The sequence below is a fragment of the Mirounga angustirostris genome, unplaced genomic scaffold (assembly GCF_029215605.1).
Source record: "Mirounga angustirostris isolate CCGP_5_RB_7025 unplaced genomic scaffold, mMirAng1.0.hap1 SCAF_6, whole genome shotgun sequence".
Lineage (NCBI taxonomy): Eukaryota > Metazoa > Chordata > Mammalia > Carnivora > Phocidae > Mirounga > Mirounga angustirostris.
In genome coordinates, this window is record NW_026991714.1 from 46,980,902 (window position 1) to 47,007,394 (window position 26,493).

The 26,493-nt window shown below is 39.3% G+C and overlaps 1 protein-coding gene across 1 annotated transcript in view; it reads left to right on the forward strand.

Moving 5' to 3' along the window:
- The first annotated feature begins 205 nt into the window (after positions 1-205).
- PLA2G4A (phospholipase A2 group IVA) overlaps positions 206-26,493 on the forward strand; it is a 153,174-nt gene continuing 126,886 nt past the window's right edge. Inside the window, exons 1-2 of the mRNA XM_045877356.3 lie at positions 206-342; positions 428-507. The gene's annotated coding sequence lies outside the window, so the exon portion shown is untranslated. The remainder of the gene's footprint in view (positions 343-427; positions 508-26,493) is intronic.

The window sequence follows — 26,493 nt, forward strand, 5'->3', positions numbered from 1 at the left end:
CTCCCACACACAAACACACACACGGGCACACCCAGGAGCATCCATGTGATTTACACCAGTTAATTTACAGATTATTTTTACGCACGTTTTGTGACTTCAGACTGATAAGTAAACATTCACGTTTAAGATATCCGCTTCTTGGAGAACACTGCTTTCCCCCCTCTTCCTCTTTCATGCCACCTTAAAAACAGCTGCAAAGTCTAAAGGAAACCAGCCCACAGTTTAGCCCCGCCTACCAAGGATTAGACTTGAACTTCTCTGCAGTCCCGGCGGAAAAAAGGATCCTGACAGAAAGCCAGAGGCAAAAAGGAGCCAGAAGAATCTCATATAACTCTGGGAACAGTAAGCAATATACTTACTCTTGCCCGGCTCCACTTCCCTCCCCTCATCCTCCTGCGCTTTTTAAAGTTTGTATCTTACTTGGCAGGGCGAAAGGACGGAGGCAAACCTGGGATTCACTGCTTTACCAAGTCTGCGTCTCCTCTGCCCTTTGGAAACGAGACACAGGTCAGGGAATTTAATTTCTTCCTAACAATACCAGCTTGCTTTCTGGGGTCTGGAGGTGCAGGGGGGTGGGACGATCAGGTGTTTGTTTCCCTTGCTTAGAGCCCCGAAAGAAAGCGAGCGTTCCAGTGAGGTGCCTCCGGTTAGAGCTCCACGTGATGCCACCCGTGGTGACCCAGCCCAGACTGGAGCGGCGCGCTGTTTGACAGCCCCAGGGCCTTGTTAGCGATGGAGTTTGGGGGCCTCGGTGACGTTTTAATAAAAAAAAAAAAGTCATTACGATTACTTATGCAAAGCATTCCTGGGTTTTTCATAAGCTGCGGTGCTGGGCGAAAAGAAAGACAATGGAGAAAAGAGAATTGTACACCACCTGGTATGCTGACTCGCCCTGCCCTAAGTTATTTGACGGGCTGGGAGATCAGAGCTCCAAACTAGATGCTGCGAAAGACTTGAGCGAATAATAAAGTTAAGTTTTGAGTGTGAATGCTATTTTGGTCATTTCTTTTTAGAAAAAGAAGTTTAAAAGGGCATTTGGATTTGAAATAAGAGTGTATTAACATATCTAACGCTCCTACAACTTCTGTTCATGGTAGTGTTAAAAAGAATGATTTTCATCTCAAAAACTAGAGCAAGAAATGCTCTTCACAAGGGTTGATGATGTAAGCATTTATTCAGCTAGGGTGGTTGAAGAGTATGCTAGAGGCATCTCATTTGGATGGGTATCAATTCTCACTTAACGAACGATATTTGCATATATAACCTTTGAGTTCAAGGAGAATTTGTGTTGTGCTTTGTTTCTGTTTGTTGCAGAAATTTGGAATTGTGGCCCAAGAGATATTTGCAGGGAATAGTAGTGAAACAAACCCTGTGAAGAATTTTTAAATTTTATTCCAGAGGAGCCGGATATTGGGATAGGAAACAAGTATTTGCTTCTGTCCTCGAGCCAAGGAAGAGTTAAATTTTAAATTAAGCAATAATTGTGAAATGCACAGAGAAGTGTGTATTCTGCGTTTGTTCAAAGCAGCTTTACAAACTTCCTGAAAGGGCAGCACATTTTATGGGACAAGAAACTAAGAAACCTATTTAATAATTTTCCTTTTTCTACTTAGACATAAATGCAGAATACCCCAGTGGTGATTTACAATGTTAAAAAGATACATACTTTGGAAGTATTTTGCATTTGCGTTTTGCATTTGTGTTTAATTAGGAAAAGGAAAATTATTAAATAGATTTCCTAGGACCTGATAAAAGTTCATTCCGGAGAGATAATTTGGCTGTGTTTTTAACCCATCAGTATCTTTCCTGGTGTCACTACTTAGAAAGCAAAATCATGAAACCAAGCATTTGCGTATTAAAACATAGGTTTCAGAAATAAAAAAGAGGAAGACAGAGTTAGCCAGGTTCCCTTTCCTCTCATAAGCCTTTTATTTACCTTCCGTTTGTTTCCCTCCTCTCGCTTGCAGACTTCATAGCTTTAGTTATTCGCAACTTTTTTTTTTTTTCAGTCGCAGACCCTTTTACAAATCATAGGAAAGCTGTAGACCCCTCCCCAGAATAATGCACGAATGCCGCTCCAACAGGCACAGATTTGGAAACACTGTTAGGAAGTTCACAAACGCTCCGAAACAATTCATGTCACATGAACATGGAGTGTTTTTTAGAACTTCGGAGTTTTCTGCTCATATCAAATAATTAGCAAATCCTTTTGCTTATAAGAACTGTTGAATGGTGAATATTGCAGTGCCCATACTCTCATTTATTCATTAGTGTTTTGGGACTCTAAGCAGTTTGGTGTAATGGAAAAAACTACTTGCCTGAAAACCAAGTGACCTAGATTCTTGACTCAACCCTTGTAATAACTAACTGAACAATATTAAGCTTGCCTTTTTCTGTAACATCTGATATTTTTTATTGCTGAATGCAGTAAGTAAAACAAATAGGACAATAAGATACAAGTTATATTTGATTGGATTATGGGATGTCTGTATTTACTGCTTTTATTCCAAAATTCCTAACAATATTTCCCAGCAGGATTGTTTTATAATCTTTTTTTATAAAATATTTTATTTATTTATTTAGTTGACAGCGAGAGACACAGCGAGAGAGAGGGAACACAAGCAGGGGGAGTGGGAGAGGGAGAAGCAGGTTTCCTGCCGAGCAGGGAGCCCGATGTGGGACTCGATCCCAGGACCCTGGGATCATGACCTGAGCCGAAGGCAGACACTTAACGACTGAGCCACCCAGGCGCCCCTACAATATTCTTGCTTATTACAAAGATAATTCCTGCTTACTGTTTAAATTTCCTTAGATATAGAAAATTGCAAAGGAAGAAAGGAAAAAATGACTTCTAATCTCCTCAAGGGATAACTCTTTTTAAAATGTCATTCATTCATTTATTCAGTCAACGAATATTTATTAACTATTATGCATCAGTACAGAGACAAAGAGACACAAATTCATGTATATACATCTGTTTATACTTCTAGGCTTTTTTCTATCCTTACACTCACATGTAGATTTTACAAAATTGTGATTATATTTGTTAAAAGCTAAACTGAGACCTATCAAAATTTTAGAGTTTATTTGAATAAAACTGGATTGGAATGGGACAGTGCCAAAGGGAAGTGGATAGAAGTGCTTCCCGGCAGGATCTCCAGAGAGGGACTTTTGTAAAGAGTGGAGTCAACCTAACGAAATTATTGTCTATAGTTTAAAGCTTAGTTGGCTGTTTGTGATTGGCTGTCCTTATGTTTCAATTTTGTAGGTTTAGTTTTTAGACCGGTTTAGATTTTGGTTTGTTTATCTAGGCCACCAAGGCATTCAAGTCACATTGTCTAATGGCTTCCTTGTTTCATTAGTTTAACTCACTACTCTTTGCTCTTTTATAACATGCTTACTCCTCAGTCATGAAATTTTCTGTTAAAACATGATTTTCTTATACTCGTGTATAATTTTGTAATCATTCATATCTGAAACAAATATTATTGAGGCCCTACTATGTGTCAGGCACTGTGCAAGTAATGACAATCCATCCATGAGCAAGAGTGGTTCTCACCATGATGTAATTTTTAGTCTGTGGAAATGTTATATTGGCTGATTATAAATTGTTGGATATTTAGGTGGATTAGTCTTCTATTATAAATAATGTTTCAGCTAAGACCCTTTATATAAATGTTTGTATACATCTTTGTATGTCCTTTGGGTAGATTCTTAAAAGTGTATGCCCAGGTTTTAACAAAAGCTCCACTACTTACAAGTTGTGAGCTCATAAGCCAGTTGTTTATCAAACCATTCTTTGCTCAACTGTAAAATAGAAGTAATCATAATAATTGAGTATTTGGGGGATTCTCAGAAACATTTAACAAATGTCATGGAATTATTTTTGCCATTTTGCTCTTGAGAAAAATTGTATCAATTTTTTAAAAGATTTTATTTATTTATTTGAGAGAGAGAGAGAGATCACAGAGGCAGAGAGAGAGGGAGAAGCAGACTCGCTGCTGAGCAGAGAGCCCGATGTGGGGCTCGATCCCAGGACCCCAGGATCATGACCTGAGCCACCCAGGTGCCCTGAAAAATTGTATCAGTTTATAAGTCATATAGGAGAGTAGAATTTCTCTACACTAACACTGTGTAATCACTCAAACAGAACAAACAACAGATCCAAAAACTTAGTCAATTGTTGTATAAAATGGTATCTTGTTTAAATCTACACTTTTTTCAGAAATAAGGTTGGGCAATTTTATAATGGCCACTCAATGTGTCTATGTTTATGAATTGCCTCTTTCAATGTGATTTTTAAATATTTTATTTTTCAGTATTAATTTCTAATATGGTATCAATAGAAATAACTCACATAATCCAAGTCCCTTTAAGGTCCTCAATAATTTTGAAGTGTTTGGGGTCTCAATATCAAAGGCTAAATGTTAAGCCAGAGGTAGAAATTCTATAAATACTGCTTTTCTCAATTTTGGAAGATTGTTCTTATTTTGCCTGAAGCCTGTTCTTTAAAGCTGGGTGAGATGCATAGAAAAATTAAAGCAAGTCATTTTTGTTCTCATAGACTGTCATAGTCTACAAAATCAGAGAAATTGAAGAGGGTTCAAAGAGGGCCAAAACCCTTATAGAATTTCCCACAGCTCTGGGAACATCCAGACTCATGACATGTAGAGAAGATGAAGATAGGACTAAGGATTACATGATTCCTTATAAAGGTTTTGTGAGAAAAATAGTGTCCGTTTTTGTCAAGAAACAACTCTGAGAGGGGATGCCTGGGTGGCTCAGTTGGTTAAGCGTCTGCCTTTGGCTCAGGTCATGATCCTGGGGTACTGGGATCGAGTCCCACATCGGGCTCCCTGCTGAGCAGGGAGCCTCCTTCTCCCTCTGCCTGCCAGTCCCCATGCTTGTGCTCTCTCTCTCTCTGACAAATAAATAAAATCTTAGAAAAAAAAAAAGAAAGAAAAAAAAACCGACTCAGAGAAAATAAATTTAATTATCAGTATCTCTTCATCTCCTACTCCTTGATGATTAGGGCAATGACAGTTGGGGGAACCCAAAGGTTGGTTGGTTCTGGAGTCCTTTCCAAAGAACAGAAAATAGAGCAGATCCTGATCTGATCTTTTGATACCTTCACCTGCCTGAGAAAAAAAGAGATGTGCCAAAATTTTGCTACTCTTGCTCTGGGAGTCTGTGTTTTGATCCTCTTTGACCCTTACAACATTCTTGGAAAATACAGTTTATCTCCCCTTTGTACAACTATTAAATATGAAAATATGAAATAATTCAGGGCTCACCCTAAGCAGATTTGGAAGGCTGCACTACTAGTCTAATTACTTATTTAATGAATTCAAATGACTTGAGAGAAACTCAGCAAGCTGGTTAAGTGATCCTTATGCCCGTTTGACAGCCACTGGGATAGCGAGGAGAGGCTGCATCCAGTTTTCTTGTTTATTCTCTTCTCAGTGCATGCAGTAGTGAAGACCCGATCCCCCTTCCTTAATCTTCTTCCCCTTGACTTCTGGAGTGTGCAGGGAAATTTAGGCATTTTAAGTAACAGGGGGTTTTGAATTAGAAAACAAATATCCATCATATGGGTAACTTCATGATCTTATAATACATAAAACTCACGTATATATAATACTTAGCTTATCTTGCTTAGGTTTTGATTTTACTATTTAATTTACAATTTGTTTTTTGATTACTCAGTTGGAAAATATATCAGTGGGCCAAAAATACCTTTCTTTCTTTCTTTTTTTTTTTAAGATTTTATTTATTTATTTATTTATTTATTTGCGAGAGAGAGAGAGAGAGAGAGAGAGAGAGAGAGAGCACGAGCAGGGGGAGGGACAGAGGGAGAGGGAGAAGCAGAAGCAGACTCCCCACTGAGGACAGAGCCCAATATGGGGCTTGATCCCAGGATCCTGAGATCATGACCTGAGCTGAAGGCAGATGCCTAACCAACTGAGTCGCCCAGGTGCCCCCCAAAATACCTTTCATTTGCATAGTATTTTGTGGTTTATAAAGAAGTTGCTTAAGAACTTCATTCCCACAGTAACCATGTAAGTTAGCAGAGCAGGTATTTACATTTTACAGATGTGAAAAGAAAGATACAGAAAAGTGAAATTGTTTAATGTCCAAGTCTTATAATTTCCATTTTCATGCATTTTGTATGCTTCAGGTGATTAATTGATTGAGTTATATTTTCAGTTTTGATGCATGCTATTAAGGCTGTCAGCTTATTCTGATTTTTATTAACATCAGAAAAATTATAGGGAAAGAACCAGAAAATACACATCCCAATTCCATAGTAACTCAATTGTTCTGCTAACTGGGCTACTGATTAACATAATAGAGGAAGTTGCACAAACATTTAAAAAACGATTGAAAAAGTAGTGTATGATTTAGAATTTCTTGTCTTGGAACTATGTAGCATTTTATATGGATATATGTCACTTCAAGAAAATAAAGAATATGAAGTTTTAGCCAAAAATATGAAATAGACACACTATGAGTTATATAAATACTAAATTTACCAAAGGTTTTACTTCGATTTGGTAGTGGCTCATTCTCTTAGAATATTCTAAGTATAACCTACAGAGCCTATTGCTCTTTTTCATTCTTATTAATCCTGGAAGTCAGCCTAAAATGTTTGTATCAAAATGGTTACTCTGACCTTGGATTTATCATTTATAGGAAAAAAAAAATCATCATTATTTTACCTTTCCAAACAATCCAGGAGCTTATGGTAAACCAGATACTCCTTTTCAGGGGTGAAAAGCAACTTTAGTTACAAAATGGCTTATTGTGCATATGCATAATTTCATAGTAACTAATGCAGAGCTGGGGCAGGTTTGACTGCTGGATGCAGCTGTACCACTGGAAACGCGGGTCAGCAAATAGCTTCTGCATTTCAGTCAGTAAATTGACACATTTCCAATTTGCTCCACACTTGAATGCCCACAGCTTTAATAAGATGAGCGGGTTGAGTGCAGTACAGAGACAATAAACTGGGATGTTAGACCCCTTAAGGAAGGAGGTATTCTTGCTGACTGCTGGATCCGTAATTATAGAAGAGGTCATGTCTGCCTGGGGTAGGCTGAAGGCAGATAGATCAACGGTATCTTTAGTTTCCTTCGGGTTCTCATTTTTAATTTATTGAAACAAAAGAGTAATCCATTTTGTAGACTTTTTTCATGTATTTGGTTCAATATTATGAAAGTATTGAGGAAAGTAATTTAAAGCAATTTTGTAAGAATTTATAGAAAAGCAATTTGGGGAAAAGTACCTAAAGGTGCATGTACTTATGAGGACATGCTGTATGGACACCTGCATCTGTAATTAAGATTTGTTAATATCCATCAGTCCCGGGGCGCCTGAGTGGCTCAGTCAGTTGGGCGGCTGCCTTCGGCTCAGGTCATAATCCCAGAGTCCTGGGATCGAGCCCCACGTCGGGCTCCTTCCTCAGCGGGGAGCCTGCCTCTTCCTCTCCCTCTGCCTGCCACTCCCCCTGCTTGTGCTCTCCCTCTCTCTATCTCTATCAAATAAATAAATAAAATCTTTAAAAAAATATATCCATCAGTCCCTTGTTATATATACCACAAACCTCAAACAGGTATTGTATTCCTTTCCATTCAACTGTCATGAGGAAAAGGCAGATGGATTTAAAATTGATTGAAGTCACGAACTTAGATCTTAAAGAGGTAACAGTAGAGTCTTTCCACAGTTCATGACACAGTCTTCTAAATCACTACTTTCAATATATAATGAGAATTCATGTTCAGGTAATGACACCAAAGTATTGTTAGATCCTTGATCCTTAGAAGAAGATGTTAGTAACTTACTTCAGGAAGATTCCACACAGCAAACATTCTAATTTAAAGAGGTTTCTGGGTTAAAAATTTAATTGCACTGTCTTAAGATGGTTACTTATAGGGGCACCTGGGTGGCTCAGTTGTTAAGCATCTGCCTTCGGCTCAGGTCATGATCCCAGGGTCCTGGGATCGAGCCCCGCATCGGGCTCCCTGCTCAGTGGGGAGTCTGCTTCTCCCTCTCCCACTCCCCCTGCTTGTGTTCCCTCTCTCGCTGTGTCTCTCTCTGTCAAATAAATAAAAATTAAAAAAAAAAAAAAAGATGGTTACTTATAATCTACTACTTGGTACTTTTTTTTTAAAGATTTTTATTTATTTAGGGAGAGAGTGTGTGTGTGTGAGCAGGGGGAGGGGCAGAGAGCCATCCCAAGCCAACTCTGTGCAGAGCCAGACATCGGGCTCAATCCCAAGACCCTGAGATCCTGACCTAAGCTGAAATCAAGAGTCAGAGTCGATGGCTTAATTGACTGAGCCGCCCAGGTGCCCCTACTTGGTACCTTTTTTTTTTTTTGAGGTGGTGACTACCAAGGATTTATATTTAAAATACATAAAATTCACAATAGCTACATGGGATTTTTTTCCTTATCCTCATCACTAATGATGCCTCTGCTGTCGATGAAAAGCAATAAAAGAATCCATTTTGTGAGACCCATTCAGTGTTTGCAAAAATTCTTACTGTTTAAATTATGTTTTAGAGTGACAGATTGCTTTGGTTGAGTAATACCTTGTGAACTATTGTCAGAGTGAAAAGAACCCTCGTATAAATTACAATTTTCCGTGAGGAAAAAATAATTTCCAGCTTTTTATTAATATGGTATATAGCGTGCCTAGGAAAAATGTATTTTTTTAATACTTAGAAAAAGAACAGGTATTATAGGAAGCAATTTAGAAAATCTGTGCTCTCTCTTTCACTTAAGAATTTTACCTGTTGGGTTTAAAAAAAAAAAAAATCCAGATGCTAATATCAGCCAGGAATTGTTGATCACTGGGCTAGGTACATATTTATTCCTTCACCAATTCAGGAAGTTTTCATTCATACTGACTACTTGCTAGGCACTGTGCAACCTTTAGGGCATACCTGGGTGAATAAAGCAGGGATGGTTCATTCCCTCGTGGAGGAGAGAAGCAATAATTAAGCCAACAATAAACAGATAATAAAGGAAGCAACCTGGTTTCAACAGTTGGGAATAACCTGGGGAGGGGAAGGATGGAAAGGGTTCACTGAGATGAAACATGAGCAGAGCTGGGAGGGATGAGAAGCCATGCGTGGGAAGTGAATGGAGTGAGCAGGGTGTGGCTCAAGCTGAGGGCTCCAGGCAGAGCATTTGTACCCAAGCCTGCAAAAAAGCACCAAGGGAGCTGGATGGAAAACCAGGGATTAGGGTGATGTCATGGGCACAAAGGAGGGAAAGTGGTTCCAGGCAAACAGAGGAGAGAAAAGTGACTTCATTTGAAAACTCGGAGGTCACCAGTGATCTTGATTAAGAGCAGTTTCAGTGGAGTGCGGGGGACAGAGTGTGAAGGAAGTGGAAGCAAGGTGGCAGGTGGATGGGAGGTGAGGAGTCTGGGGACCCGATACAGTGTGAGCAACAGACCCTCTAGAGAGCTCTGTTGGTAAACTCGGCAGAAACATGGAGGCATGGAGGGAAAGGAATATGGAACAGAGGGACTCTGACAGGCTCGCCAGTCAGGTCATCCAGGAGAAAGTCCTTTTGTGCAGAAAAGAAAGGCATGACTATCATGTACTTGCAGAAGAGAGAGGGATTTTGTGTCCAAAGAGCCACATGAGGGACAGGTGTCTAACAGGAGGAGGAATTCTGCCTCCTTTGTGGCAGGAGGAGAACCCAAAAGTACAGGGAGTTTGCTGATTTGGTGGTGGGAAGATAAGAAACTTCCCTCTCGGGCTGTTTTCTCAGTGAAGGGAGATAAGGTCACCCGCTCTGAGAGGGCACGGTGAGGGATGGTGAGAGATGAGCGGGAGAAGAAAGCCATTTCTAGAATGGGAATGCAAGTTCACAGAGAAACTGAGAAAGATGCTGTGTGCCGTCCAGGGCTGTTGAGAATGTGAACCGAAAATAAAACCAGTCTGCCAGGTTATGTGGGTGTTCTCCAGCTAAATGCTAGGAGGAAACTCAGAAAAGCTATAATGGCTGAGTTCTTCTAAAGTGGGAGTTTTGAAAGCAAGCAAGCAAGCAAATGCTTATGATAAACAACCAATACCCTGAGCAAAAACACAGAACAGAAGCAAAGCACCTAAGACAAAAGTGCATAGAAGTTTATGAGCTAATCAAATACAGATCCTTTTATCTAAGGTAATTATTAACTAGCAGGCATGGTTACAAGTTGGCTTGATTTCCAGCATGTAGTAGGAAGGGATTGGGTCTTCTTGCTTTCGCTCCTGTTGAATTCCTACTGTACCAGTTGCTGGAACCTGCTCCAGGAGCCATCACAGCTGGGTTTGTTTTTCTTCTTGTCCTAGTTGCTAGAACTGTTGTTGTCATTTTAAATTTGGATTAACAAGGGCGCCTGGATGGCTCAGTCGTTAAGTGTTAAGCATCTGCCTTCAGCTTTGATCATGATCCCAGGGTCCTGGGATGGAGCCCCGCATCTTGCTCTCCCACTCCCCCTGCTTGTGTTCCCTCTCTAGCTGTCTCTCTCTCTCAGTCAAATAAATAAATAAAATCTTTAAAAAAAATTTAGAAAAATAAATTTGGATTAACAGTTAGTGTGCCTGCGTTTGTGGGGTGCCTAGCTAAGTCCTGTGTCTGTCTTCTATCATACCCCGTCTGCTTTCCCTCAGTGTTTGCTTACTTCTCCTGGAAGGCTCCTGGAAACCATCAGCTCCCTCAAGAGAATGCTTGATAGAATTTGAACCATTACAGCTCTATAGTATAAAGATGGCTAAAACATGTAATAGTAGTAAATGACCATCAGAAAAGAAGGTTTTCTTCTGCAGCCTTGCTATCGGGATGTTCTTTCTTCAACCTGACATAAACTCTTCATTTTGCAACTAAAAGTCATTTCCTTTTCATTTTCAATCCTTAGAGGTTTGGAGAACAGCTGGTTACTACAATCAAAATGTTTTTTTCAGGAATGAAAATAATATTATTGAAATATTGGCTCTTAACATTTCTTCAAAGTTTCAAAGAAAATCTTGTTCTTTTTAAATTCATTATTTTTCACAAATCCTCTCTTTTTTTAAAAAATTGTTTATTTATTTATTTGAGAGAGAGAGAGCACAAGCAAAGGAGAGGAGGGGCAGAGGGAGAGGGAGAAGCAGACTCCCCACTGAGCAGGGAGCCGGATGCAGGACTCAATCCCAGGACCCCGGGATCATGGCCTGAGCCTAAGGCAGATGCTTAACCGACTGAACCACTGAGGAGGCCTTGTAAATCCTCTTAACATTAGGGGAGCCAGGCACTTCATGAATGGAAGCAATGAGTCTGTGTGGGTCAAGCTGGGCAGTACAGTGAGGCGTGGAAGCTCTTTGTGGCCAAATGCATTTATGTTTGCTTCTGGCTCCGACCTTTCCCAGATGCACCGCCTGGCACTTTTACACAGCTCTTACTCCTGCAAAAGACTGGGTTTCCAGTTTATTTCCAAAGTGAATTGCCATTCACAGTATCTGGAAGCACATTTCTAAGGCTGCTTACAACCTGAGAAGAGAACGGTGAATTTGAACTCCTATTGCATGTAACACTATCCAGGGCATGCAGAATGCTCGTCTCCACTTTAGTGGTTTAACTTCCCGGTAGTGCCTGGGATGGGTGGGTGTACAGCGCCTCTGATCTTCCACAATCCTACTATATTTATTTGTCATCTTTTTCCACTTTAAAATCATAGTCAACATCCCTATTTTAACTGCAAGGTCAACCTCACTAGCTTCCTGAAATAATTATTGTGTTAGTTGAAAAGTAAAACAAACCCAAAGTGTTGATAATTTAATTCAGTAATAAAATAGTTCTCATGAAATATTTAAGTCAGTATGACGGTTTTCCTGGGGCTTTTCCCTGGACTGTTTCCTTTAGAAGAAAAGATATGGCTTTCCCTCCTGTGGCAATCTTGAGTACGTCATGAAAAAAGGCAGCAATTAAGGAGGGAGTGAAACCCTCAACAAAACACAAACATTCCCTAGGGGAGCATTTTTGTAGACTGTCTAGTCTGGAGAGAGAAAGCTGTAGAAGTAAATATGCTTCTCAAAACATTTTTGTTTCTAGCATTTTGTGTCACATCATTAGGTATATTTAAATAGATGGTAAGAGTGCCTGGGTGGCTTAGTCGGTTAAGCATCTGCCTCCGGCTTAGGTCATGATCCCAGAGGCCAGGGATTGAGTCCCGCCTGGGGGGGTCCCTGCTCAGCGGGGAGTCTGCTTCTCCCTCTCCCTCTACCCCTACCCGCTGCTCGTGCTCTGTCTCTCCCTCTCTCAAATAAGTGAATAAAATCTTTAAAAAAAATTAAAAAGCAGTAACACCAAGTTCATCATTGTTATCTGTTTCTTTTAAGTAAAAGATAGAACATTATTCTACATTTTCTGAAAATGAACATAATATAGTTAACACTTGTCAATGTGGTATTATTCCATAACTGCCTATGTGGGAAGAAGAATTTTTAAAACAGTGCATCTGGTATTTGCAAGTAAAAATCTTATAATTCAAACCTAGAAAAGTGTAGAAGATGAAAATGACTCTTTTAAAGTTTTATTTGACCAAATATAAATTCAGTTTTTAATTTCTTTCTAATTTATATCTTGAGTCTACTGTGCACCACATGAGGGGCAAGGGGGAGGAAGAAGTGTGGTAGGGTATAGAGAAAGAGTACCTGGTTGAAAGTGAGGGGCTGTGTGCAGCTCTTTCTCCCATTGGGTGAACTTGACTAGTGTAGGAGAGGAAAAATTTCTTTCTGCCCTTCAAAGTTCTTCCAGCTGGTCTAAGAATTAAATTGGCATGAGGCAGATTAACAGGAGAAAAAGCCCCAAAGTTTAACTATATGTGCGTAGAAGCAACACCTAAAGAAATGACCAAGACAGGCAGTTTTTTTTCTTTTTAGACAGAGACAATAAGTCTGTGAGGAATTGACAGGACAAAGAAACTTCTGTTTAGGTGCTTCAATTAGTAAGGACTCCTAAACTAATTTGGCCTTGGGTACTAAATTAGTAAAAGTAACAAGGATTGTTCATACAACCTTTTCAGCTTTGAATTCCCTATCTTTGGTGATATCTCTTTACCTTCTGGTACAGGGAGGGTACCTTTCACCTAGGAGCTTTATTTCCTGCTTTCTGGAGACAAAGGTAGGGATGGGAGGGTGGGAGGTGGGGGTCAGAGTGTTCTTTTTGCATTGGCTGTTTCTTAAGTAACTTTTATATAAAATAATCAACATGCCAAAGTGGCGCATTTTAGAGCAGTCTGCCCTTAGCCCCTACAGGTTTGTTTGCATCTTTGGGCCTCAGCTTATGTATTTGCACAAGGAAGTTCTGTCTGCGTGGTGGTTGTGAATATTTCTTCCAATTTTGTGAACTTAAAATATGGTGAGAATGGTGGCTTGGTTTTGGCCACCAAGAGGTGGAACAATGGAAAATAATAGCAAACGAGATGGTCAAGGAAAGAAAAGTCAAAAACTGGCTCGGGGTGAGGAGACATTCTTGCTTTGTTTGTAATGCAGTGTGTGAAACTGGGCCAGCCAGTTTCCTAGCCCTTAAAATAGGCAGGTTCACCTGGATTAGTACTTCCCAATTGTGAAGGGGTAGAACAAACTATTATGTATTATGTTTCATTTATAGAGTGTGTGTGTATATGCACGCACATGCATGCTCTTTTTAAATAACCAGATGAGGGAGGCTGGCCCATGTAAGAGATGCTGTGGTCTTTCCTCTATCACATCCACAACTCTAGTTTAGGTGCATTTCCTATCACATCTGACCTCCAGCTGGTTATGTCCGTGCCTCCTCAACACCACATTTTTCCATTAACAATTGTATGCTTCTTTATTTAACTGCTATGTTTATATTATTGGTGTTTTTTGTTTTTTTTTAATAGATTTTATTTATTTGTCAGAGAGAGAGAGAGAGCACAAGTAGGGGGAGCAGCAGGCAGAGGGAGAGGGAGAAGCAGGCTCCCCAAACAGCAGGGATCCCAATGCGGGGCTCGATCCCAGGACCCTGGGATCATGACCTGAGCCGAAGGCAGACACTTAACCAACTGAGCCACCCAGGCGTCCCAATATTATTGGTGTGTTTTAGATGAAATTGTGCTCCCCCTCCATTGATATGTTGAAGCTCTAACCTCCATATCTCAGAATGTGTCTGCATTCAGAGATAGGGCCATTAAAGAGGTGATGAAGCTAAAATGATGCCCTTAGGATGGCTCTTAATCCAATCTGACTGGGTTCCTTATAAGAAGAAGAAATTTGGACACACATAGAGACACCAGGGATGTGTGGGCACAGAGGAAAGACTGTGTGAGGACATGGGGAGAGGTGGCGATCTGTAAGCCAATGAGAGAGGCATCAGAAAAAAGCAAACTTGCCAACACATCCATCTTAGACTTCCAGCCTCTAGAACTGTGAGAAAATAAGTTTCTGTTTGTTTAAGCCACCTCCTCTGTGGCATTTCATTACAGTAGCCCTAGCAAACTAATACAAAGTGTCCCCTTCTATCATGTCATCTCCCTGCTAAGATTTCTCTCATAGGCTGTTGCTTATTATATAATGTCTCCGAATGTCTATCTGTCCTTCGGGGCCTTTTATGGAGTGGCAGAATGGTATAGAAAGAAAGAATTTGATAGGAGGCCGAAGGTCAGGATTCTAGGGCCAGCTCAGCCCCTGTGAACCCAGCTGACCTGGGAAAATTTCTTAGTCTTCCTGGAAGACTGTGTTCTCTTGTAGAGCATGGTAAGGGAGACTGTCCACCTCCATTTAAGTTGTCAATTAGGCAAATCTATTAACCTTTCTAAAGGTTACTTTTTTTTTAATCTCTAAAATGATGATAATAATCCCTCTCTTATTATGAAAATGAAATGAGGTGGTGTATACAAATCACTTAGCTCGGTACCTGGCTCCTAGGAAATGTTTAATGAATGCGAACTTTTAAAATTAAGTAAGCAGGGGCACCTGGGTGGCTCAGATGGCTAAGCGTCTGCCTTCGGCTCAGGTCATGATCCCAGGGTCCTGGGATCGAGTTCCGCATCGGGCTCCCTGCTCCTTGGGAGCCTGTTTCTCCCTCTGCTTCTCTCTCTCTCTGTCTCTGTCTCTCATGAATAAATAAATAAAATCTTTAAAAAATAATAATAAAATAAAATAAAATTAAGTAAGCAAATTAGCAATTGCTAAAATATCTTGCAGTTTGTCATTCTAGGATCTATAAATAGGCTTTGCTTCCCCTTGATTATTTCTCAATACAAGACCTTGTCTGTGGTACCCGCCACCCCCCCCTACACCATACAAATTCCCAAGTTTGTTCATTCATCTCTTCAGTTCCTAGTAATTGAGTGATCATCTGGGGCCCAACAGGAATACAGGGAGAAGGAGATAGAACTCGCCTTATGTTGCGCACAGTGAGGGGATGCAAACGCCGCGTGTAATGGAAATGTAACGTGTAACAGTGTGGTGAGAGATATCAAGAAGAAATACAGGGGTCCTAACCTGGTAGATAAAGAGACAGTTTACTTCAGAGAGTGAGTTTATGGCAGAACCCTGAAGGACAGGCAGAGATGGTGAGAGGACAGGGGAGCAGCAGGAGGGGAGCCTGAGGTTGGACAGAGTGGAAGTGTTTCCATTTCCCCTTTCTATGGATCGAAGCTTGATCGTGAGTTCAAGTACCAGCTTAGTGACTTACCTTTTCTATCAAGCCTTTTTTTCTGTTTGAAACCACTTGACTCTTCCTTCTCTGAAACCCTAGTAGGTATTCCATACATACTTGTCTGCTTATTTTTTTTTTAATTTTTAAAGATTTTATTTATTTATTTGTCAGAGAATGAGAGAGAGAGAGCGTGAGCAAGCAGGGGGAGCAGCAGGTAGAGGGAGAAGCAGACTCCCCGCCGAGCAGGGAGCCCGATGCGGGGCTCGATCCCAGGACTCTGGGATCATGACCTGAGCCGAAGGCAGTCGCCCAACCAACTGAGCCACCCAGGCATCCCTAATTGTCTGTTTAAATAATGACCTTTCAGTAATAGAAATTTGAGAGAGAAAGAAGCAGTGCCAGAGACCGAGGAATAAAAACAGCAGAAAAAGTCATTTCAAAAGGAATAGCATGGACATTAGCCACAGGGACTGGGTGTCTCTCTGTGGGATCTAGAAGGCAAGTTCCATACCACTGGGTTCCTATCTTAGGAAACAGACATAGTTAATTAATCTGCGTCTTTGTATCTGGTGGCATGCTTTTAGATTTCCTTGGGAATAGGGAAGTTCTTTTAACAGGTTTTCCATACTAAACTGAGAATATGGCTTGAGAGACATTTCTAATACAAAGCAGCTCATTTACTTATCTTAATTCCTGTTGTTTATTTCTCTGTGCCTGTTGATGAGAGCAAACTCTTTGCTTAGCCCAAGTTTTAAAAAAGTTCCAGCAAAATAATCCAAAAATTAAAACTTTAGTCATGCCATTGTGACTATATATCTATACAACGATGAAGATGATGGGAACACTAGTGCGCTGCTCTTTTTGCCTTTGGAACCTCTTTCTATCTCCAGCATAATGGAGAAAGCTTTGAGTTTGGAAGCAGACAAGTAAGTGGCCCAGTATTTCAGATCAGAAACAGAAGTGTTTCTTAATCTCTGTTAAAACTCATGTTGAGGGGGCCTGGGTGGCTCAGGCAGTTAAGCGTCTGCCTTCAGCTCAAGCTATGATCTCAGGGTCTTGGGATGGAGCCCTGCATCATCAGGCTCCCCGCGGGGAGCCTGCTTCTCCCTCTCCCTCTGCCTGCTCTTCTCCTGCTTGTGTGCTCTCTTTCTCTTTCAAATAAATAAATAAAATCTTTTTTTTTTTAAAGATCTTATTATTTATTTGACAGAAAGAGACACAGTGAGAGAGGGAACACACACAGTGGGAGTAGGAGAGGGAGAAGCAGGCTTCCCACCAAACAGGGAGCCCGCTGTGGGGCTCGATCCCAGGGCCCAGGGATCATGACCTGAGCCGAAGGCAGACGCATAACAACTGAGCCACCCGGGCGCCCCAATAAATAAAATCTTTAAAAAAATAAATAAAAAATAAAACTCATTGTTGAGTATGAAAATGTACAGTCTTTATAAGAGGTGCTTAACAAATTTGCCTACTTGAATTTCTTAGAAATTTCCAAAGAGCCAAATAAATCTCAGGAAATTGGAGCAATTTGAGGGGAAAAGCACCAGTTTCATAAGCAACAACAATAATAACAAAATGATAATTTTGTGTAGTTATGACCTGCTGGGTACTGTGCTTGATGATTGACATACATTCTTTCATTTCATCATCCGACTGCCTCCGTGAGGTGTGGGGGCCGTTTCCCCCGCTTTACAGATAAGGAAACTGAGGATCAGGATCCTACAGTCAGAGAAACGAGGAGACAGGCTTGAACTTAGATCAGTCTGGCTCCGGCAGGGAAGCCTGCTCCCACTTTTTGTGCCGAGCCCCTTATTACCTCCTGTGTTCTGTTACACAATGAAATGACAGGAAAGAGAAGAGGATCCTTTGCTTTTCTATCCTTATTTCCAACAGATGCCACAAACCTAGTAATAGCGCCTTCTCTTCCTGTTGTCCTATCGCTCTATGCAGGAAAGAGAATTGACAAAGCACTCCAGTCTGTGTTTCTGGTTCTTGCTCACTTTTCCCAGAGAAGCCCGTCTTGTCCTGACAACATGACTAAAAGGGTTTTGGACAGACCACACACTATTAAGCATTCATGGAAAGCCAAAAGTTGCATTGCACAGGCAAGTATGTTAAAAAGCGTATCCAAATTTCCCTCTCATTAATGTTCCAGAAAGTTTCTAATGATAGGGCAGCCAAAAAAAAAACAAAGTAAAGAAAGAAATTAAAGAAAACATGAGCTTTCTGTCTCTCTCTTCAGACTTAAAAGACTGTATATACTCACCAAGACTGGTCACTCCCCTTAGTTATAAAAACAAAACACAAAACCCCCCAAACTACTGTTTTATGAGCATTCATGATAATGGTTGTGCAACCTAGTTGCAATAAGATTTCCAGGACTGAGCCAGTTGTGGGGGAAAAAACATTTTCCCAGTGTTTAATGTGGCTAGCTGGACAGAATGCTTTAATTTCACAAAAAGCTAAAATATCTACTAGTACTACTACTAGGGGGGAAAAAAGGGTGAAAGGATGCCTATTTGTAACTGGAAGTGAAAATGCTGTCACTGTCTTAACAATAATGACCAGTAATTTTACCCTCAAGAAAGTAAACTTTAGTCAGTTTTCCCCTATGACTGTTTTGTTACTTCTTTGGAACTTAACTTTGGAATGAAAATTGCCCATATAAACTAGATCCATCCACATGTATTGGATTTTTAAATAACTTTTTGATTTTGAAATAATTTAAGGTAAGAAATTACAAAAATATCACAGAGTTCCCATATACCCTTTAGCTAGATTTCCCCAGTATAACATTTTACATAACTATAGTACATCATCAAAATCAAGAAACTGACATCAGTATAAAGCTATTAACTAAACTACAAATCTTATTTGAATTTCATTGTTCTTTTGCATGTATTCGGTTTTCTCCAGACTGACAATCTCTGCCTTTTGATTGGAGTGTTAAATCCACTCACATTTAATGTTGTTATAGTTATGGTTACATTTCCATCTGCCATTTTGCTTTCAGTTTTCTATATGTCTCATTTCTTTGTTGTTCCTGTATTTCCTTGTGTTAAGCAGATAGTTTCCAGTGGACCATTTCAGTTCCTTTGTTGATACGTTAACTGTATTTTTGACTGATTTTTGTAGTGCTTTCTCTCTAAGAATTATTTCTAGATGCACCTTAATTTATTATAGTCTACTTTACATAAATAATAACTTAATTCAGGTAAAATATAGAAACTTTGCTCGACTGTAGTTCCAGTCCTCCTTTGTGCAATTATTATCATACATATTAAGTCTGTATATTGTTATAAGCCCAATAATACAGTATTGTGACTGATTGCTTTATACATTCAGTGTCTTTTAAAAAAGCTTAGAGAAAAAAAGAGAAAAACTATATAGAATATTTTATATCAATTACCATCTGGTATTATACCTTTACTCCATTACAGCTGCATATCCTCCCCCATCTTTTGGACTATTATTTGCATATTTATAACATCTTTTTAAAAAATTAAAAAAAAATTTTTTTTAAGATTTATTTATTTATTTGTCAGAGAGAGAGAGAGAGACAGCGCAAGCAGGGAGAGCGGCAGGCAGAGGGAGAAGCAGGCTCCCCGCTGAGCAAGGAGCCCGATATGGAACTCAATCCCAGGACCCCAGGATCATGACCTGAGCTCAAGGCAGATGCTTCACTGACTGAGCCACCCAGGCGTCCCTATATATGACATCTTTAAATAAGCCCAACAATACAATTTTATAATTATTATTTTAATGCAATTGGCTTCTAAATCAGTAAGAGAAGAAAATAGAAAGCTGTATTTTTGCTATCTTGTAAAATTGTTTATATGATTTATAGGCTCTCAGTTTCTTTGTGTGGATTTGAGTTACTGTCTGGCATCACTTCTTTCCAACCAAAGCTTTCCTTACTATTCCCGTGAATGCTTTTCTCCAGCGAAAAATCCTTCCAGGCCATTCCTGATGCAGGAATGTCTTTATTTCTCTTGATTTTGTTGGATATAATATTCTTGGTTAATAGTTTTGTTCTTTCAGCATTTCGAATATGTCCTCACACTGCCTTCAAGCCTCTGTTCTGATGAGAGGTCAGATTTTAATCTTATTGTAGTTACCTTATACACGATGAACCTTTTTTCTCTTGCGACTTCTAAGATTTTGTCTTGGATTCTCAACGGATTGACTATGATGTGTGTAGGTTTGAATCTCTTTGTATTTCTCCAACTTGCAATTGGTTGAGCTTTTTGACATGGTTTTAATGAAATTTGGGGAATTTTCAGCCATTATTTCTTCAAATATTTTTTCTTTCCCTTTTTTTTTTTTTCCTCTCTTCTCCGCTGAGATTCCATTTACAGATTAGTATGCTTGATGTTGTCCCCCAGGCTTTAAGGCTTTGTTCATTTTTCTTCATTCTTTTTATTTTTCTTTCTGTTCTTCAGATTGAATAATCTCTATTCATGCATCTTTAAATTTTAGCTTAAACGTGCTGTTTATCCTCTGTAGTGAATTTTTCATTTCAGTTATGTTTTAACACCAGAATTTCCACTTGGTTATTTTTTCTAATGTCTACACCTCTTCATTGCTATGTTACAGTGTCATACTTTCCTTTCATTCTTTCTGGTTTCCTTTAGTTCCGTGAACATGTGTGTAACAGACGCTGTGAAGTATTTGTCCGTTAGGTTCATAATCTGGAGTCCCTCAGAGATAGTTATTATTGGTTGCTTTTCTTTCCTGTGTCTGGTTCACATTTTCCTGGGTTTGTTTGTTTTGTTTTGTTTCTATTGTTGAAAACTGAAACTTTTAGGTTAGATATTGTAGCACCTACGGAATCTCATCCTTCCTCTGGGTTAGTGCTGCTGTTTGTTCTAGCAACTTCTTCAGCTTGTTCTAGGGAGTCTAGAACCCCTCCAGGGTTCAGACTCTGATACTCTGATGTGTTAGCTCAGTTTTCACTTTTCATTTTTATTTTTAAGCCTGGTTTCCTAAGCGCTGCCCCTGGGTTAGCATAGTTTTGCTGTCAGCCAGTGATAGCCAAAGATTCACTTAGGCATCTTGAACAATTAAGTCTACCTTTTGCTGTTTAATCGTTATGTGGCCTGGGGAATACTTTCAAATACAGAGAAATTACAAGTTCTCCCTGGTTTTTGCTTTCTGCATTTTGCAAGGCCTCACTTTTGGGGAGTATTTTGCTAAGCCCTCTCAGCTTTCTTCATAGGAGGTGCAGCCTTGCATTTACACACAGCCTTCCAGACCGGGAATAAGTGTGCCTCAGCAACGTGCTCTTTGCTTATCTCCTCCTCCCAATCTTACTACATTTCTGAACGGTCTGCAGATTGGTTGCTCGCCCAACCAGTATGGCCTGATGCTAGCATTAAACGTCCTACATTGTTTGCTACTGTATCTCTATTGTTTTTGACAACATCTCTGGGCATGGAACTTTCCAAGCTTTGTTCCAAATAACAGTTACCTCCTCTCTCCCCCAAACAGAAAGACAACAGAGCTATAAATCCTCAGGACTGCCCTATCTTCCCAGCTAGAACTTCTATGCTGAGGAGCTGGAGGATGGTAGGAGCAACTTCTTGCTAAAATGTCACAGATTTCTCATTGCTCTTACTGAGATTTAATCGATTTTTTAAAAAAAATTGAAGTGTAGTTGATACACAGTGTTACATTAGTTTCAGGTGTATAACATAGTGATTCAACACGTCTGTGTGTTATGCTGTGCTCACAAGTATAGCTCCAGCTGTCACCATATAATGCTATTACAATACCATTGACTAGAGATTTAGTAGATTTTTTAAAAAATAAGTGCTTTTCATGTGTTCTATGTCCTCCAGTTAGTGTCCAGAGTTGTTTAGAACTCTGACCAGCTCAATCTGCTTTTTAGAAAGAGGATTTCCCAAGTTCTTCATTCTGCCATTTTGGAAGTTGGCACACCTATGTATTAAACTTTAAAGTGAAACTTTAGGGTGCCTGGGTGGCTCAGTTGGTTGGGCGACTGCCTTCGGCTCAGGTCATGATCCTGGAGTCCCTGGATCGAGTCCCGCATCAGGCTCCCTGCTCAGCAGGGAGTCTGCTTCTCCCTCTGACCCTCCCCCCTCTCATGTACTCGCTCGCTCTCATTCTCTCTCTCTCAAATAAATAAAATATTAAAAAAAAAAAGTGAAACTTTAAAGTGGAAGCTTTGGTCAAGACTCTAAGATATAAGACCTAAGATATCAAAAACTAAAATAGGTTGTGATACAGCCTATCCTTTTACATTTTGGAAAAAAGCAGGTGGACGAGAACAGTATTTAACTTTAAAATAACATACTAACTTACTACCTACTTCACACAGTAGAGATGTGGGGAGGACTTGGAGAGTTTTGTGTTCTTGTTGTTTGTTTGTTTGTTTTGGAGAGAACTGCTTGGAGTAGAATCCTTCTTTTGGTGAGGAGATCTGGAAGGAATATACCTCCTAACCCCCAATCAAGACAGGGGCCTTCAAAGAGACTACTCAGAAATTTATCAGAGAGTTTACTATGTGTCTCCCCCATAGGCTGATGTCTAGTCAGACTTGAGAAACATAAAGGGGCATAGGTAGCAGAATAGAGAGTTTCATTTGGGAAGCAATTGCATTCTCAGTCTGTTGAAGAAAGGAACAGTTACGAGTATTCTCTGTGGACTGAAGAGGACCGTGGGAAAGGATCTTAAATCCTATACAGGGGTTTTGCCTGGTAGAGTGAACGAACCTCAGAAGACCTGTGGACGTAGACCACAGGATGCATGGGGGCTTAGAAGAAAGTGCAAGTCTCCAGCTACAATAGAGATGCATTGCTACATGCCAGAAAATACAAGGAAGAGATCTTGAAAGTAGGGTATCTCAGAAGAATTCACAAAAGCATCTATTTATGAGATAAAGAATCGGTTTTAATATATTCCAGGCCCAGAGATCACAAAGCCTGGTTATGATAGTACAGTGAAGTAGTAAGTTTTTTGCTCCTGTATCTTTGCCAGCCTTCTCCTGCCATGAGGGGATAAAAACCAGCGTTCACGAGTTAGAAGGGTTAGACTGTAGACAGAGGTGGAGAGAAGCCAATGGCCTTATCTTTCCCTATAGGCTCTAGTTTAGGGAGGAGAAAACTTCAACTCTAAATCAAGTTTAATTTTGGATGAATACATGGGCCTAGCATTTTAATTTCTAAATATGTATATTTTGAAATTATATATATATACCTCAGTTTTTAATAGAAACATTCTGAGGCTGATCGAGGTTTCACCAAGGTTGGAGAAGACATAGCCCTGAATGGATTTAAAGTGCAAAAGCATGTTGCTCCAGGATTAACTGCCATGAGTTATGTTTGTTTACTATCTATTTACCTTTTAATGTCTAACCTAATGGACATGGACAGTTAGCGATCATAAACCTATTTCCTGCTTTTGGTTTTAATATTGGGGGTGCCTCTATCCAGATCTTGCTGCAGGATACAGGAGTAACAGTGGTGGCGAATAGTTAGGAGTTAGGTGGTGAGCACAGTGATTATGAATGGAGTTGCTGGAAATGAGAAGAGGAAAGAAAGTTGCTGACGCCAAACTTTGGGCACCAGCAACACATTTCCTCTAAACATCTTGAGTACTAGTCTCTTCTCTTCTGAAATATCAGTTCTGCTTTTTGTTAAAAAAAAAAAAAAAAGAGAGAGAGAGAGAGAGAGTTCATTTCACGTTTGCCTCTCCAGACACTGGAATAGTGCTTGACATGCAGGAGTTATGCCTTAAATATTTGTTGAGTAAATGGACGGAGAAAAGTGGTAGGTTACAGCCCTGAGTGGACAAGAATATGACACCATTGAAGAAAAGAAAGAAAACAGTGTGGCCGTAGCATAGAAAGAAAAGGGGAGGGTGGGGGGATAAGACAGAGGAAGTTGATAGAAATCATCTTGAAGTCATTAGGCCACTAATTTCAAACTTCCATTAGTGGGTCATGAAATCAATTTGGTGAACTGCTATCAGATTTAAACACATGAAATAGAATAAAACTTAGGATATACTGTTCTTTGTAAAACTGTCAAATCAAATTTGCTTCCATATTTTATTTATATATGTGTGTATATACATTTGTGTATTGCGATAGCAAAAGCTGTTCCTACTTTGGTTTGCCATAAATAGGTATGAAAGCCACACAGTAGGTATGGAATAGAGAGAAAGATTTCTAACTTTAGAATAAAGGAGTAGGAAACCACTGGAAATATTTTTATAGAGGAGTGAGTTTCAAGATTCCAACTCTAGACATTAATTACAGAGAATGGTGTTACTTTTGCAACATATGAGCATGGAGTACCAGGCTAGGCTGTAGTTACTGTCACCCCTACGTTACCTTATGCTTATTGAAGGCAGAAGCCAGGCCTTATTCACCACTGCATTCTCGTGCCTGACATAGACTAGGTAGATGATCTCCTGTGGGAAGCTACTGTTTGTGAATTGAAAGGCTGTAGTGCTTTCTGAAGAGAAGAGACTCTTCTGCCATGTTACTGTCATTAATACTGCTTTTAACATGCAAATTTTGGTGAGAATAACGACGTCCTGCTGACCTTTCAAGGTTCCACGATGGAGAGTATCAAGTAAAAGTCTAGAGGACTGCAGTCTCATATTACACAAATGGTCTGGCTCACCACTTGCTTCCTAGTACAAAGTGTTTTATAGGTATATTGTAGGTATTTGTTTGTTGAATGATGAATCCATCAACATGTTCTGATTTCCCAACAATAATTACAAGCAAACAGTATATCTTTCAAAGGAAATGTATAGTTATTAGTGGTCTGTCTATGTAATCTTGATCTTAAAAAGGGAACTTGCAACACAAAAGCAGTAAAAATGAATATTTCTGTACAAAGTCAATGAACTCACAAAAAAAGATATAAAATTTAATATATCCCAGGGTTCCTGGGTGGTTCCGATGGTTAAGCATCTGCCTTCAGCTCAGGTCATGATCTCCAGGTCCTGGGATTTAGCGCCACATTAGGCTCCCAGCTCAGCAGGGAGTCTGCTTCTCCCTCTGCCCCTGCCTCTCCCTTTGCTTGTGTTCTCTCTGTCTCTCTCCCTTTCAAATGAATAAATAAAAAACTTTAAAAAAATATAATATATACCTAAAATGTGGGGAGGGATGGGGAAAAGAATGAGTTCAAACTTAAATGACCATCAACTTAATAAAGACTGCTATATGCAAAAGAGGATATATACAAACCTAATGGTAACCATATATCAAAAACCACTAATAAACATGCAAAGAATAGAGAGAAAGAAATCCAAATATATCACTGAAGAAAATCAGCAAAACATCAAAGAGAGAAAGGATCAGAGAATATCTTCAGAAACAACTGTAGCACAATAAAATGGCAGTAAATACATATCTATCAATAATAACTTTGAATGTAAATCAACTGAACACTCCAATTCAAAGACATAAGTTGACAGAATGGATTAAAAAACAGGGCCTATCTATATGCTGCCTACAAGAGATTCATTTTAGATCTAAAGACACCTGCAGATTGAAAGTAAGGGGATGGAGAAACATCTATCATGCAAGTGGATGTCAAAAGAAAGCCAGAGTAGCAATATTTGTTTTGGACAAAATAGATTTTAAAACAAAGACTGTAACAAGAGACAAAGAAGGACACTATATAATAATAAAGGGGGCAATCCAACAAGAAGATATAATAACTGTAAATATTTATGCACCCAACATAGAAGTACCCAAACACATAAAACAGTTAATAACAAACCTAAAGAAACTAATCAATAATAATACAATAACAGTAGGGGACTTTAACACCCTACTTACATCAATGGACAGATCATCTAAACGGAATATCAATAAGGAAACGATGGCTTTGAATGACACACTGGACCCAGATGTATTTCACAGATATATTCAGGACATTCCATCCAAAAACAGCAAAATACACACTATTTTCAAGTGCACATGGAATGTTCTCCAGAATAGATCACATATTAGCCCACAAAACCAGCCTCACCAAATTCAATAAGATCGAAGTCCTACATGTATCTTTTCTAACAACACAATGAAACTAGAAAACAACCACAAGAAAAAAATCTGATGGAGGTTAAATAACATGCTACTAAACAATGAATGGATCAACCAGGAAATAAAAAGAAGAAATTTAAAAAGTACATGGAAACAAATGAAAATGAAAACACAATGGTCCAAAACCTTTGGGAGGCAGCAAAAGTGGTTGTAAGAGGGAAGTTTATAGCAATACAGGCCTACCTCAGGAAGCAAGAAAAATCTCAAACAACCCAACCTTTCACCTAAAGAAACTAGGAAAAGAATAACAAACAAAACCTAAAACCAACAGAAGGAAGGACATAATAAAGATTAGAGCAGAAATAAATGATATAGGAACTAAAAAAGCAATAGAACAGATCAATGAAACCAGGAGCTGGTTCTCTGAAAAAAATCAATAAAATTGGTAAGTTGTAGCCAGACTTACCAAGGAAAAAAGAGAAAGGAGTCAAATAAATAAAATCACAAATGAAAAAGGAGAAATAGCCAACACCACAGAAATATAAACAATTTTAAGAGAATATTATGAAAAACTATATGCCAACAAATTGGACAACCTAGAGGAAATGGATAAGTTCCTAGAAACATAAAATTACCCAAACTGAAACAGAAATAGAAAATTTGAAAAGACTGATAACAAGCAGGGAAACTTAATCAGTAATCAAAAAACTCCCAACACACAAAAGTCCAGGATCAGATGGCTTCACAGGCAAATTTTACTAAAAATTTTACCAAACTTTTAAAGAAGAGTTAATACCTATTCTCCTCA